Source organism: Eleutherodactylus coqui, chromosome 11, assembly GCF_035609145.1.
Source record: "Eleutherodactylus coqui strain aEleCoq1 chromosome 11, aEleCoq1.hap1, whole genome shotgun sequence".
NCBI lineage: Eukaryota > Metazoa > Chordata > Amphibia > Anura > Eleutherodactylidae > Eleutherodactylus > Eleutherodactylus coqui.
This window is the reverse complement of record NC_089847.1, coordinates 101,967,352-101,983,625: the sequence shown is the minus strand read 5'-3', so window position 1 is coordinate 101,983,625 and position 16,274 is coordinate 101,967,352. Positions and strand designations below refer to the sequence as shown.

At 44.6% G+C, this 16,274-nt stretch overlaps 1 protein-coding gene across 11 annotated transcripts in view; it reads right to left on the bottom strand.

Annotated features, from left to right (window-relative positions):
- PPP6R3 (protein phosphatase 6 regulatory subunit 3) overlaps positions 1-12,755 on the bottom strand; it is a 99,363-nt gene extending 86,608 nt beyond the window's left edge. For 10 of the 11 annotated variants that reach the window (XM_066583188.1, XM_066583191.1, XM_066583193.1 and 7 more), the window contains exon 1: positions 1,615-1,717. The gene's annotated coding sequence lies outside the window, so the exon portion shown is untranslated. Of the gene's footprint in view, positions 1-1,614; positions 1,718-12,686 lie in introns of those variants that run through there. The other variant, XM_066583189.1, reaches the window with a different exon arrangement.
- Positions 12,756-16,274: the final 3,519 nt, after the last annotated feature.

The following is a 16,274-nucleotide window of genomic DNA, read 5'->3' as shown; positions in this document are numbered from 1 at the left end:
GACTTTTTAATTGATTGCTACGGCGTAAAACCGCGGGCGTATCCCGCGCCATCCGTGGGCATGAGCCCTTATGTTGTGGAATTCAACCCTTTTGATGAAAGGGTTAAATCCCACGCAGATTGCGATGTGTGACGAGTCCATAAAAAGGGATATTCTGGGATTTGGGTAACTTACTATTGTTGACCGGCGCTCGGGTTCCCTCTGCCGCAATGATCAGCACAGGAAGTGGAACGCGCCGCCACAACGCAGCTGCCACTGAATTTAACAGAAACTGCAGGACCAACCCAGCCCGCCGCGCCATGGGCAACACTTCTACTGATCACTATCGGTCATCCTCAGAAAAAGTGTATACCCCTTTAATGTTTTGTGTTTTTTTTAAGTTTTTACCCATCTACTAGAGTTACGTAAAAACTGAAAGCTCAGCGAGGGTCTCACTGATGGACTCCGGAGGGTCCCATTAGTCGCGACTGACTGGTCCGCTGCAGGTCAGTCTCCAGATAAACGGAGGTCGCGCCGGCGCACTGCCCCTCCATTCATTCCAACATGGCGGCATGGCGGATTACCGAGCTCTTCAACTCCGGGGCTCTCATTGAAACGTATGGAGAGGCGGCGGGGCGACTTCTGCTCCATTCACCTGCAGACCAAGCGGACCCCCGTTCTCAGAATCGGGGCCAGCGGGCAGGCCCCACCAACCTATCAGTTTTTACCTATCCAGTGAATAACGGCACAGCGGTAGTACCAGAATTACAAGCTATTCCCCCCACAGGGCAGGGGGGTAACGTGCTCATCAGGGCAGACTCAACCAACCCCAAGAATTGGGGTCCCGCAGCCCCCTCACTGGAGAATGAATGAGCTAACGCTCCATTCATCTTCAATGGTACTACGGACAGCCCCGAGCGCCCGCCTACTGTCAGCCGGAGCGCTGACCATTCGCTGCAGTGACCAGAACAGGGGGACACGAGACCCCCATCTCTACAGATCAGGTTCCAGACCCCCACCGATCAGCAAGTTACCCCCTAGCCTGTAATTCTAGTACAACCCCTTTAAGTCTCTGGAATAGCCCTTTAAGGGTAAGTAATGGTTAATTTATAGCATTATCTACGCCGGTACACTTTAGAACGCCCCTTTAAGACCTCTGATCCCTCATATATACAGAATATATGCCGGTGACACGGGTATATACCGTATACTCCAGAGTCACATGACTGCAGCTATACACACAGCTCCTGCCCTACAACAGGTCTCTGCCACTTAAAGGAAAAGTGTCCCCAAGTTAGTCAGGGGCCACAATGATGAGAGAAGGGGCAGCCAGACATGACCTGTGACCTCCAGGGCCTGTCACTGCACCCAGGGGGCCCAGGCCTCACATGGGGCCTACCAAGAAGGGGCCAGGAAGAGAGAATGGCGGCCCTGCCGCGGCGTGAGAGGAAAAGCTCCCCTCCCTCCCTTCCTTCTCCTCCATTGCCGGCACCACAAGCCTAAGCTGCCCTGCGCCCCTCACAGGACAAGTTACCCCACCGGCCGACGGACGCATTCCCATGGAAACAGCGCTATCTCCCAGAACCCCCCGCGCCGACACATAAAACTAACGACCACACAACAGCCTATAGTTACCTCGTATGACAAAATAACCCAATCCAGTCAGGCGGGAAAATTGCTCAGCACTATAGGCGACTTTTCAAGATGGTGGACATATCAACTCTTGCAAACCTCCCCCTCCTCCTTCAGGGGATGCCTTCAGCCAATCAAAGAAGAAAGCCGACCTTCGCCTCAAAGACGTCCACTGTGATTGGCTGGAACGCCTGGCAGTCACTAACGACCGCCTTGTTGTGCAGCGGCAACCGTCGCGGATTGGACGTTGCCGCTGTCAATCAACTAAAAATACGTGACGAAATGCATCGCGAGCTGATTGGTCGCCGTTCAATGGAGTCAAACTTGAACTCTGCCAATGGCCCGTTATGGCCAACGCGGCTACAGCCTCCTAGGCCTTAGCAACAACGTTACGTTACAGTGATTGGCAGCTCTGCTGACCTATCGCTGGACGCGATTTTAATGCAGCAGCCAATTAAAATCCGTAGTGGAGTGTACGAGTAAACGAATGGCCTAGCTTGGAAGGCGGGTTGGCTGTGGCACTGTATCGGGGCAGAAGTGAGGGGGATGGGGCTGCTTGGCTTCCCGTTGCCTGAATAGTCACCGAGTCCGGTTATATAGGAGCCGAACGGTTTATGGTGGCGGTATTATACGGTGTGAGGAGGAATGTACTGACACAGAGGGAACTATTATATTACCAGTATATAGTTTCTATATACAGGCAATAGAGCAGAGGTTTCGTAAGAGGAAAGGAGGGCGGAACAGGGTAGCAGCAGAAGAGGGGAATTAGCTCAAATGGTAGAGCGCTCGCTTAGCATGCGAGAGGTAGCGGGATCGATGCCCGCATTCTCCACATTTTGTCCCATGGAGGTTTTTCGGCTTTTGAGTCAATAATAAGTTTCTTTGTATCATTTTGACTTCTGTTTTTGCAAGTAATGCAATCATTTTTACATTATTTAATTTTTTGCTGCATTTTGATGCACGAGCAGGACTTATTTCTGACCGCATTATACGTCATGTACGGAAAAAATGGGGCACATTTACACATTTTACGTCTTGTAGTTCCTTCTTTTGTTCTGTTTTTGGAACAGAGAAACTAAATTAAATTGGAAATAAATGTTTCGTTTTTTTTCCACCATTGGGTTAAAAAACAACTCAGAATGCTTTCCGTTTTTTTCTGTCTCACTATGATTTTTTTTTTTCACCTAAATAAATGGCGCTGCAGAATGCGCTATTTGTTCCGGTTAAAAAAAAACCCACAGCGGTAATGAAACATCAACAAACCGTTCCGCTTTTTTTTTTAAGGCCGTTGAAATCAATGAGGAAAAAAACAGAAACCGGGCGGCTTCACACGGGCGTATTTGGGTGTTTTTCTGTATGTGCAAAATTTGCGTGCGCAATACGCAGAGAATAGAACCCATTGATTTCAGCTGGGTTGCTAACGCGTGAATATTTCGCACGCATTTCGCGCACGCAGCAGTTTTGTGCGCACTTACGCACTAAAGGCCCCCATAGGAGTCTATGGGGGGGTACACAAATGTGCGTACAATACGCAAGGAGATAAGCAATACGTTGTGCAATTCCCACAAGGAAAAAAACCGCGTGGAGCGCATTTGGCTCAATAGCCATTTTAAGCATTTGCCCACGCAAAAAAAACCCTAGCCGTCCACGCAGAAAAAATACAAAAAAGACTCGTTCATGGCTCAAACATATTGCGTGTCACCCGCAAAAACACATACGCCAATGTGAAGCTGCCCTTACTTACGTTTATGGAATTGTAACTAAAAGCCCTAACATGTGAGTGTACCCTTACTAATCAAATGAGGAGTTTCCTGCTCGAGTTCCACATGATTGGTTCAATCACTGCCATTCATCGAGCACTTGCAGTGATTGGCTAAGCATCAGCCAATCACAGCCATCGCTTCCAGTAGGTGTGGATTTTTCAATCCCCGTACAAAAGATGAAGAAAAGAATCTGCGTCGAAGAGCGCTCTAAGGTAAAGTATGTGTTTTTTTTAAATTTTCTTCGTGCAGCCAGGACTTAGATTATAGCTTTGACAGTAGGATTTCCTACTGTCAAAGTTGCATCGCACCGCACAAAAATTGCACTTTCGTGTGATGTGATGCAACAGGGAGGAAGGCTCCATAGGGAAACATGGGCTACAAAACCTCATGTTTCGTGGCCATATTGCAGGACCCGCAAGGTTGGTTGTTGCATTCTACAAAACCTTGCATGTGTAAAGGAACCCATAGGAAAGCATGGGCTTCACATACATGCGATTTGTAGCAACGCTACAAAATCACGTGACTTTGTCGCCCGTGTGAAGGAGGCCTAAAAGTTGGAGTGCCGCTGGCTATTTCTTTTTGATTTGTTTACACACAGGAAAATCGCAAGTGCAGCGCAAAAAATTGATAGTGTAGAAGCGTAATATTAGTCTAGTGTCCTGGACCGATATCACACTCGCCTGTGTAAATATGGCATTAGATAAATATGACATGGTGAAAGCTGCTGCGTATGCCCTGGACGGCGAGAGGAACAAACAGAGAAGTCCTGAATCGTATAAGACTGATATATCACTGGAGGACAAGATGACCGGGCTCAGACTCATGGAGGACAAGATGACTGGGATCAGACTCATGGAGGACAAGATGACCGGGCTCAGACTCATGGAGGACAAGATGACCGGGCTCAGACTCATGGAGGACAAGATGACCGGGCTCAGACTCATGGAGGACAAGATGACCGGGCTCAGACTCATGGAGGACAAGATGACTGGGATCAGACTCATGGAGGACAAGATGACCGGGCTCAGACTCATGGAGGACAAGATGACTGGGATCAGACTCATGGAGGACAAGATGACCGGGCTCAGACTCATGGAGGACAAGATGACCGGGCTCAGACTCATGGAGGACAAGATGACCGGGCTCAGACTCATGGAGGACAAGATGACCGGGCTCAGATTCATGGAGGACAAGATGACTGGGATCAGACTCATGGAGGACAAGATGACTGGGATCAGACTCATGGAGGACAAGATGACTGGGATCAGACTCATGGAGGACAAGATGACCGGGCTCAGACTCATGGAGGACAAGATGACCGGGCTCAGACTCATGGAGGACAAGATGACCGGGCTCAGACTCATGGAGGACAAGATGACCGGGCTCAGACTCATGGAGGACAAGATGACCGGGCTCAGGCTCATGGAGGACAAGATGATTGGGATCAGACTCACAGGTTTTGGCCATGTAATGCGAACAGAGTCGCTAGAAAAATCTATAATGCTTGGACAGATCAGTGGCAAAAGAAGACCTGATGCCAAAGGACGCGATGGTGGATACTGTCACAGCTGATACTGCCATGGATATGACTAGAGATGAGCGAGCATACTCGCTAAGGCAAAGTATTCGAGCGAGTAGTGCCTTATGCGAGTACCTGCCCGCTCGTCTCTAAAGATTTGGGTGCCGGCGGGGGAGAGCGGTGAGTTGCGGGAGTGAGCAGGGGGGGAGAGAGGGAGAGAGAGATCTCCACTGCTCATCTCTAGATATGACACAACTGAAAGAAGCAGTGCAAAACTGAAAAACATGGAGGGAGCTCGCCTTTAGGGTCGCCGAGGGTCGTGAATGACTAACAGCAATGACATGAAATTGAAGAGACATTGGGTGTTGCAACAAGGCAATGACCCAAAGCAAACAAATAAGGGCTCATTCACAACAGTGTTTTGATTTCTATTTTGAACGGACCCGTTTTTTGTTTTTCTTAAAGAAACGGACATCAAAACGGAGACCGTATTTTCCATTTTTTTAACGGATCCAAGAGACAGAGCCGTAAAAACAGAGAGAACCGTTTCTATTAGTTGGTTTCTGTTTACTTTCTTTTTTAATGGATGCATTTTGTATTTTTTCATCTTTCTAACTTTCTTCGCACGCTCATTTAAAAACTGTTCAACGGGCATCAAAAAAACAGAACCAAACAGAGACCTTTCTGTTCAGTTCCATTACCGATTGGCTATATTGTAAAAAAAAAAAACTTAAAGTGTGCCTCCGTTTGATTTTTCTTTTTATTTCACGCAAACCATAGCGCCGCAGTCTGTGCTATTATTTCCATTAAAAAAATAGTAATAAAAAAACCCAAAGGTGAGCTGTGCTGAACTGCAACCCCTGAAGTCAACGGGAACTTAAACGGAACCGTTGTTTACAGTCCTTAGACCGAACAGCTAAACGGAAGACAAAAATGCAGATGTGAACAAAACGCTAAACCATCTAAAGAATGGTTGAAAAAGAAGATGATTTGTGTTTTGGAAAAGACAGAGCCCTGCTGAGCTTAACCCTATTGAGATGCTGCAGTGTTACCTGCAGAGAACTGTGCACACAAGGCATCTCAGAAATACTGATGAACTGAAACACCTTTGCAGGGAAGAATGGTCCAAAATTTCTCCTTTTGCATTGGGGGGGGGGGGGGATTCCATATAGAAATATACAGCTTAGAAGGGGGGGGGGGTCTGACGCTGTAATTAACAGTCCCCCCAGCACTGCTGCCCAGGCATCGTTTGACTGAGTGGGGTCTGGAGTAGGACTATAGGCAGCGGCACATCCACAATACAGAAGAGAGGATTGTGGACAGGTACACAGGAGTCACCAGCTGGGCACAGGGTCGGATTCCGCAGCTTGATCCTGCATGAAGAATCCAAATCCGTACGTAAGCATTCGGCCAAACAATCATTAGTTGCATCATAATAAAAGGTTCCGGGACAACTGTCACAAGCATATTACATAAGTAATGCAGTGTGCTATACTAGCAGCCACATCTTTAACCCTTTCCAATCCATTGTCTGACACCTTCCTACATTCAGAAGACATCCGACAGGGTATTCTTACCGTCTCTTACCAGCCACTGCGCTGTCGGAGTCTCTCTGGCGCATGCACACTGGCTTTAGCCAGCAGATGGCACCGTTGTACAACAGCAAAAAGAGAAAGCCTTTTAGGAAACCCTGAACCAAAAATTGGATTGGAAAGGGTTAAGGCCTCATGCCAACAAGCGGATTTACGCCGCGGGAGTACCACTATTTAAAAACGCGATAGTGCCTGCGAGTGATCGTGGAATTTCCGATCAGATTTCCGCAGTCTCCATTAATATGCTATATTAATAGAGACCTCCCGCAGCGTAAATCCGCGGCAAATAGAACATGCCGGGATTTATTTCTCAGGCGGAATTCGGCAAGTGAGCATTGGCAGGCAGAAAGCTTTTAGGTTCAATAGAACCTATTAACTGCAGAATTCACGCGCGTTTTACCGCGGCAGGAAACGCCTAGCAATTCCGTCCATTGGTATTCACGCTTGGGGACAAAAAGGTGTGTAAAAAGGAAGGTAAATAAAGTTTTTTTAAAAACAACACATTTTTCCTTACAAAACCCATTTCCTATTGAAAAAAAAATACACATATCAGGTATCGCCATGTTTGCAATGACCTATACTATAAAAATATTATATCTGTTATCCTCCATGGTGAATGTTATAAAAAAAGTTATAAAAACCAATGCCATATTTTTTATTTGTCTACCTTCCCAAAAATAAATGTGGATCAAAAAGTTTCACGTGGCACAAATCCCAAATTTTCACATGGGATTCAGGTCTGGGTTCTGGCTGGGCCATTCCAAAACTTTCATCTTCTTCTGGTGAAGTCATTCTTTTGTTGATTTGGAGGTCTGCTTTGGGTCGTTGTCTTAATGAAAGCTGAAATTCATCTTCAGCTTTTTAGCCGAGGCCTGAAGGTTTTGTGCCAAAATGGACTGATATTTGGACCTGTTCACAATTCCCTCCACCTTGACTAAAGCCCCAGCTCCAGCAGCAGAAAACCAGCCCCAAAGCATAATGCTGCCCCCACCCTCTTCGCCGTGGGTATGGTGGTCTTCTGGTAATGCGCAGTGTTGGCTTAGTGTCAAACACCTTTTGGAATTATGGACAAAAAGTCCAACCTTGGTCTCATCAGACCAGAACACGTTCTCCCACATACTTTTGGCAGACTTGATGGAGGATTTGGCAAAACTTAGCAGGGCTTGGATTTTTTTCTTCGGATGGAATAGACTTCCATCAGCCTAGACATATGAAGAATACGGGAGATGGTTGTGCACTACACCACCAGTACTTGCCAGAAATTCCTGCAGCTCCTTTAATGTTGCTGTAGGCCGTTTGGCAGCTTTCTGAACCAATTTTCTTCTGGTCTTTTCATCAATGTTTGAGGCATGTCCAGTTCTTGCTAATGTCACCGTTGTGCCAAATTTAATCCACTTTTTGAAGACAATGGTATATATAATGCCCTTCTCCTGACTGATGCCTTTCAACAATCAGACCCCTTTGATGTGCAGTAAGCTCTTTACGGACCAGCTAAGAAAATGTCAGAAAAACCTTCTAGAAGAGCCAAACTTTATATGGGGGAAATCGGAATCCCTGTAAATAACGGCAGCGGAGTGCTGACTACTGTTTATCATGAGGTTAAATGTGATTGGCTAATTCTGAACACAACGACATGCCAGACTATAAGAGTGTGCGGACACTTAGGCAAGCACATTATTTAAGTTTTTTTTTTTTATTCTTCCATCCTAGCACATTTCAACTTGTTTACCAATGGAATTGTACAGATAACGGGTCACATGGAAGGTGGTAATAAATCTGACAGAAAGGGTTTAGAGTGTCCCTCTTAAAACTTAGCTTTTATTAATAAAAATGTATATAAGAAGGATTTTTTGTAAATCCTGAAACAGACACAGATACAGACAACAAAAATTAGTATAACGTGACCGGCGTCATCTCCCGAAAAAATGTAAGCCAAAGTCAGGTATCTGGGGAGACGTTTTTAGGTAAAAAAAAACTCCCTTAGCGGATAAGTGAATCCTGTTACCCAGTACCCAAAAGGTAGTTATTGGCTGGGAATGCTTCAGGGGTCAATTTTGGAAAATCAAGTTCCTGACTTGTAGATAATTCAATCAGCTAGTGTACTGTTCAAGAAGACGGTTTGTGCTTAAATGAACGGTGCACGGTTATATCTTATAGAGGTCGCTGTCTGATAAAACACCTATCTTGGACACACATCAACACATAGAGAACATGAATGTCCCAAATCAGGATGTATGTACCAAGAGAAAAAGGATGATGGATATAACCTGGTCAATGCCACGTAAGTCCCTATGTTTCTAGGCAACAAGAAGGGAAATTGAAAAAGACCCAACCAAATTTGATCAGGTACTAAATTTCCAAAGTACAGAGGTTCTACGCGTTTCCACTACATATCACGTAGTTTCATCAGGAACCCAAATTAACAGGTACCAATAATCAAATTGAAAAATTGGTGTGGTAGACTCCCAAAATGTAGAGAGTACCACCTAGATGAGGAGGTAGTCGATCCTATAACCGGATCTAGCAAGTTCAAATAGCCCAGTAATCCCCCCAAGACAATGCAGGAACGAAAATAAAAAAACAGCAGCAGCACCAGCCTCTGTGACTATTGGTACCATTTTGGGGTACATATGTTTTTCTTGATCACTTTTATTGCGTTTTTTCGGAGGCAAAATGCTAAAAATTAGCATTTTGCCTCACTTTTTTTAGTGTTTTTTGTAACGCTTTTTGCCGTGCAGGATAAAAAGTATGTTTAATTTATTGTACACATCGTTACGGACAAGACAATACCAAATATGTGGTGTTTTTTTCCCCCTCCGGGGGACTTACACCATAGCACCGATGATCGCTTTGATAAGTCATTGCAGGACTTGTCTCCTGCAATGCCTTATTGCTTATTACAGCGATCACAGGCACTGGCAATACAGGACGCCGGTATCTGGCGTTCTATTGCCATGGCAACCAGCTGGGCTCCCTGAGATAACATCGCGAGAGTGCTCCCTCTGTGAACCCTTTCTCTGCCATGATCTACTTAGATCTCCAATGCACCCCCGCTGTTGCAGCTGGAGGCCGGCTATCAGTGACAGCCAGCTCCCGCTGCCGGATAGCGCGAGATCTGTCATGATCTCGCGCTATCCCTATTACGTAAGGGTACGTTATTTTGTGGGAAGTACCCCACTTCAATGACGTACCCTAATGTCATATGGAGGGAAGGGGTTAAGGTGCAAAAAAGGCCAATCACTAAAGGGTTAGAAATGTATATAAATGTATATACTGTATGAAGGCTCCATATGACTGTATGCACAATTGTGCAAAATATTTGCACCGTGAACAAGGTTTGATGAGGTAGAGTTGCGTGCGTATTGGCATTTTTGCGTTCGTAGTACCGGTTCAAATGCACGTTTAACCCCCCCTCTCCACCACACCCACCATGATTAGCCTAATGAGGTGCAGATGTGTTCTTTTTTCCACTTCATTGTGCAGCGCATTGTGAATTTGTGCACATATTGAGTTTACATTTGTGTACCTCCAATGGACTTCTATGGGGCCCTTGAATTTGTTCCCATTGAGTCCCAGTCAAGTCAATGGGATTAAGCTTGCAGTACCATTCTGGTCCACTGCACAGTATTCAGAGCTGTGCAAGTTCCAGTGCACAGCAGCTGCCATAAACAGCTGCTTGGTGTACTGCAGTTGTTGGGTGTCGAACCCCACTGATATGATATTAATGCCCTATCATAACAATAGCTCATCAATAAATAAAAGTCCCAGAATAACCCTTTAAAGAAGTGCCCGTATAATACGGTCATAGTTGTCACCATCTATTGCATTTTGTACTGTCATATACTTGCCAGATAATAATGGATTTCAAACCCCACATAATACAACATTATGTGCTAATAACATGGATCATTTTGTTTACTCTTGACGTCCCCATTCAATGGGGCCCATTAGGAATCTGGTTTCTGGTTAAATGCCCAGTTTTCCACCCCCTTAAACCAGATCTTCTTCTGTGCCTCCCCTGGACTCTGGAACTCGCTACCCCAGCACAATCAGACTGTCCAATCCAAAGCTTTCAAGGCATCCTGAAAACCCAACACTTCAGCAAAGCTCAAAACTACAATAAGCCTGTCAGCACCTCCTCTCCATACCTCATAGACCATAAGCCCTAGGAGCAGGGATGTGTCTCCTTCTGTATATTAAAGGGGTTGTGCCAAGATTTAAAATGATCCCTTATCCACAGGTCCAACGGCTGGACACCCCAAAATCACGATAATGTGTGAATGAAGCACTGGCCGAGCATGCATGCAGCCACTCCATTCATTTCAGTGGGACTGCCAGACGTAGTTGTGCACATATGATGGACCGCTGCCTGACTTATTTGGGAACCTTTGGGTCCCCGTTCTCTTGACTGGTGGAAGTCCGAGTCTCTAGACTTCACATATCCCTTATCATGTGAATGGGGATTAGCTTTTTGTCATTCAGGACACTAGGAAAGCTGAGTGACGAGCTCTGTGCCTTTTCATGGCTGTCATATAAGTTACTAGTAAAAAAAAAATAGTGCCTAAAGATAAAGAGGGTAATAATCAAATTCACTGATTTGACAGTGAACAAAATCAGATCCATTTTTTTTAACATTTATTTAACCCCTTAATGGCACAGCCTATTTTGGCCATAAGGACGCAACGATTTGGGGGGATTTTCATCTTCACTTTTCAAAATCCATAACTTTTTTACTTTTCCATCAACGCAGCCGTATAAGGGCTTGTTTTTTTGTGTGGCAAACTGTAGTTTTTATTGGTACCATTTTGGGGTAAATATAATGTATTGTAAAACTTTTCTTAATTTTTACTTTTGGAGGGCAGGGGGAGAAAAAACATCAATTCTGCCATTTTTTTTACAACATTAATCATGCAACATAAAAGACATAATAATTTTTTTTCTGCGGGTCCGCATGATTACAACGATATCAAATTTTATTTTATTTTTTTTTAGGTTTTTCCACTTAATAAAAAGAGTTTTTGTAAACTATTGTTATTTTTTTCCAGCGTTGCATCAAAGTCCCATAACTTTTTTATTTTTCCATGGATGGAGCTCTTTGAGGCTAGTTTTTTGCAAGTCAAGCTGTAGTTTTTATTCATACTGTTTTGGGTTACAAATGGCTTTTTTGATCACTTTTTTTGCGTTTTTTAAATGTTTTTTGCAGTGCAGGATAGTGCAGGATTTTATTAAACAAATTGGAAAGTACGCAAAAAAGAGGAGTTTTTGTTATTTTTTTATGTAGAAGACTTGAAACATAAAAGCTCTGAACACTACTATAATGCATTATCGCTCACAATAGCGATCAGAGGCCATGGCACGTCAGACACCAGTGTATAGCCTCTGGTTGTCATGGCAACCCATAGGCTCTGCACAAGGGAGCACACACCCTCTGTGAACCCTTTACATTGATCGCAGCATGTAAAGGGTTAAGAGCGAGGATCGGTGTTCTTATCAATCCCAGTTATTGCAGCAGGAGACTGACCACTAGTCACAGCCGACTCCCGCTACGAGATGTCTACATCCTGTTGTGCTAACTACCACGACCTATGGCCTTAAGGAGTTAACCCTTTCCAATCCAATTTGTATCCTGGTTTTCCTAGGCGGCTTACGCTTTTTCTGCCATTATACAACGGCGCTATCTGCTGGCTAAAGCCGGTACTGCATGAGGTGACACGTTGGATAGGCTCCGACAGCAGAGAGGCTGGCAATATACAGTAAGAGAACCCTGATGGATGTCTTCCGACATCAGAGCTGTACAGCCTTAAATCATAATGTCTTCAGACATCAGACAGTGGATTAGAAAGGGTTAATGAGAGACTGAAAAAATAAACGGAGACCAAGCTGTTTCTTATCCGTTTTTGTATCAGGCTGTATTTATGAGTGCAGGAGATATGCGCAAATAATAGGAGGGAGGGGAAGGTAAACAAGCCAAGCAGTACCAAAAAAACCTGATTTTTTAAAAAAATGGCGAAAAAGTGAAACGAAACAGAAAGCACCCATCAATTTGATGGATCCGCCGAAAAAATGGAAAGAATGCTTCCGCCTTCCATTTTTAGAAACCGAAATCCGCTGAAAAAAATGCCACTGTGAATTCAGCCTGACTTCTATTTACTAGTAGCCTTTTTTTTCCGCTTAGGTAAATGAAGGTCTGCATTAACTTACAAACATCCTCTGCTTGGTAAAGGCGAGGCTTGTCCTCCGTGGTCAGACGCGACCCCGTTCATCTGGTTCTGGTTACAATATCAAAGCCTGCTAACTAAGGCAGCGCTACATAGTATCATTTTATGTTTTGATTGTTACAATTTCCTGTAGTGGGATTTCAAGCCATTGCGACTGGCTGTTTACAATGAGGGTTTGTTTGTGCGGTTGCTAGCTCATCCTGTTAGATCATTGTTATTGGTCTACTGTTGCCTGGTTACCTCCTGGGTTTGCAGCGGTTGTCATGGTAAACCATGATATCACAAGTGTGACTTCCACGTTCCACTATCTGTATACTATATTTTGGCTCTGAAGAGACGTATTAGATAATTTTCAGATGGTGCTCTAGTATTAATATTAATCTCTCGTATCTGTCACATTTACTTCTGTAAGGATCGCTTTATGGTGAATTTAGATACATTCGGGCTGTTAAACAAATTTAGGGTGTGTTCTCGCTGAATCAGTTTTGCCCTTTTATTTTTTATTATTTGGCAGATGTCAAGTAGGGGGATATATTGGGCTGCGAGTGAACAGTCATCACTATTTTGCTTGTGTCAGAGTCGCTCACGTCCTTACGCTTGCTCATTTTCCTGCTTCCAACACCAGAGCTTCAAGAACAGTTTTCAAGTTGTCGTGTTGGAAGCAAAAAAATGGGCGATTGTGAGGATCTGAGCGACTCTGACAAACGCAAAATAGCGATGGCTAGATGATTGGGTCAGGGCATCTCTAAAATGGCAGGTTTTGTGGGGGGTTTCCGGTATGTAGTAGTTAGTTCCTACCAAGGTGGTTCAAGAAAGAACAACAGTCGACAGGGTCATGGACACCCAAGGCTCATTGATGTGCATGGAAAGTGAAGGCTAGCCCATGTAGCCCCATCCTACGGAGGAGTTGGAACTGGTGAAGAAGTTATTAGTGCAGAATTCAATGCAGATTTACTGCTGCAGAATGGCTTAATTCCCCAATTAAGATGAATGGGGAAGTCAAAATCAGCAAGAAAACACAATTGTTGCGCGGTTTTTGTCACGTCCTGAGCGACTAGTTTCACAACCAGAGGTGACAAATTACAGAGACACAGACTGGGTCGAATCGGTATCTGATGATACTGGTTTTTCGAACTAAGAATACTAGAATAAAGTAAGGCTAGGTATTAAGAGCTTTATGGACAAGTTTGCCAGAACTGTCCTAACTGGACAACAAGTCCCTCCAGCAGAGCACCCGCCCCGAAAAGAGTGACCCCACTGCTGGGGAGAAACTGAAAACCAGTCTGAGACTAACAAGCAACAAGCTACACTAAACACTAAATCTCTGAGACTAAATGAACCAAAAATAATCAGCTGACTAAAACACTACTGAACACACTAGAAGGACTGAGAAATACAATAGAGAAAACTCTGGCACAGCATGTGGCAAGTGCACAAACAGTGTAACTAGTGACATTATGCCGCTTTTACATTGGCCGAGAAGCTCACAATTCTCATTTGCCCAAGCGAACGAGCTGGGGATGTCATCTGCAGCCGAGAATTGTGCAGCTCCCATGCACCAGTCGCTCAGTGTTTCACATTCCTGTATCAGACACTGAATGATCAGTGGTTAAACTGCACGATAAGTGCACAATGATTTTTATGCAGGCTGAAACAGAATGATGAACGAGAAGCGCACGACTGTTGTTCAGAAAATCCTTCAAACGAGAATTTAACCCTTTCCAATCCAATTTGTATCCTGGTTTTCCAAGGAGGCTTACTCTTTTTCTGCTGTTACACAACGGCACTATCTGCTGGCTAAAGCCAGTACTGCATGAGGTGACACATTGGATAGGCTCAGACAGCAGAGAGGCTGGCAATATATAGTAAGAGCACCCCAACGGACGGTTTCCAACCTGGGAGCTGTACAGCCTTAAATCATAATGTCTTCAGGCATCAGACAGTGGATTGGAAAGGGTTAAATATGAGCCAACAAGTGAACGAGAAACGTAAAGCACACGCATTTAAACGCTGGTTCCGTGTAAATGCAGCATTAGAACCATGGGACCAAATTATATACCTTATAATTATAGCTGGTAGGCTAGCCCCCTACTATGCTCCAGTGATTGGATGCTCTGAACTGCAGCACTGTGCAAAAGTTTTAGTCAGGTGTGGAAAAAATACTGCAAAGCAAGAATACTTTCACAAATGGACGTGTTAATAGTTTATCTTGGTCAATTTAGAAAATGCCAATCTAAAGAACAAAATAAAAATGAAATCAGAATAGCATCCATTCTTCTAGGCACAAAGTCAGGATTTTGTAGGATTTTAGCCAGATGTCTGATTAATTAATGAATTAACAGGGGATAACAATCATCATTTTTTTGGTGAAGGTTGGAACGCAGTCATTAACTGAAACAGAAACAGCTGTGTAGGAGGCTTAAAAGTGGGTGAGGAGCAGGCAAACCCTGCTACAAAGTTGAGGTTGTGGAAGACAGTTTCATGTTACAGGTCATACACCATGGCAAGGCTGAGCACAGCCACAAGACACAAGGTAGTTAAAGGGGTTGTCCCGCGAAAGCAAGTGGGGTTATACACTTCTGTATGGCCATATTAATGCACTTTGTAATGTACATCGTGCATTAATTATGAGCCATACAGAAGTTATTCACTTACCTGCTCCGTTGCTGGCGTCCTCGTCTCCATGGTGCCGTCTAATTTCAGCGTCTAATCGCCCGATTAGACGAGCTTGCGCAGTCCGGTCTTCTCCCTGGTGAATGGGGCCGCTCGTGCCGGAGAGCTGGTCCTCGTAGCTCCGCCCCGTCACATATGCCGATTCCAGCCAATCAGGAGGCTGGAATCGGCAATGGACCGCACAGAGCCCACGGTGCACCATGGGAGAAGACCCGCGGTGCATCGTGGGTGAAGATCCCGGCGGCCATCTTGCTAAGGTAAGGAAGAAGTCGCCGCAGCGCGGGGATTCGGGTAAGTACTAAACGGTTTTTTTTTTAAACACATGCATTGGGTTTGTCTCGCGCCGAACGGGGGGCCTATTGAAAAAAAAACAACGTTTCGGCACGGGACAACCCCTTTAAACTGCATCAGCAAGGTCTCTCCCCGATTTAAAAGTAGACTGGGGTTTCAAGATGTGCTGTTTAAACTATTTTGAATGAAGCAGAAAGAAACAGGTAATGTTGATGACCGTAGACACATCTAGTTTACTTCCTTTTGATATCGGAAGATGTCCAGAAGTGCCATCCAATCAGAAACCAGTAGACCCAGGTACACCCATCCACTATTTGGAAACATCAGGCCAGAAGTAGTCTTCATGTTAGACTTTTTGTCAATAAGTCATAGCTTTAACGCAAAGAAAAGGGAAGCGACTCAACTATTCACAAGAACATGTTTTGAAGGTTAAGGGCGGTCACACCAAATATTGATGTGACTTAGATTCCTCTTTTGTTGATTCACTTTGCATTTTGCTAATTGTGAAAACAGAAAACTATTAACTCTTCTGTGTTTGAAAGCATTCCTCATGTGCAGCATTTTTCCATACCTGCCTAAAACTTTTGCACAGTACTGTATATCATGA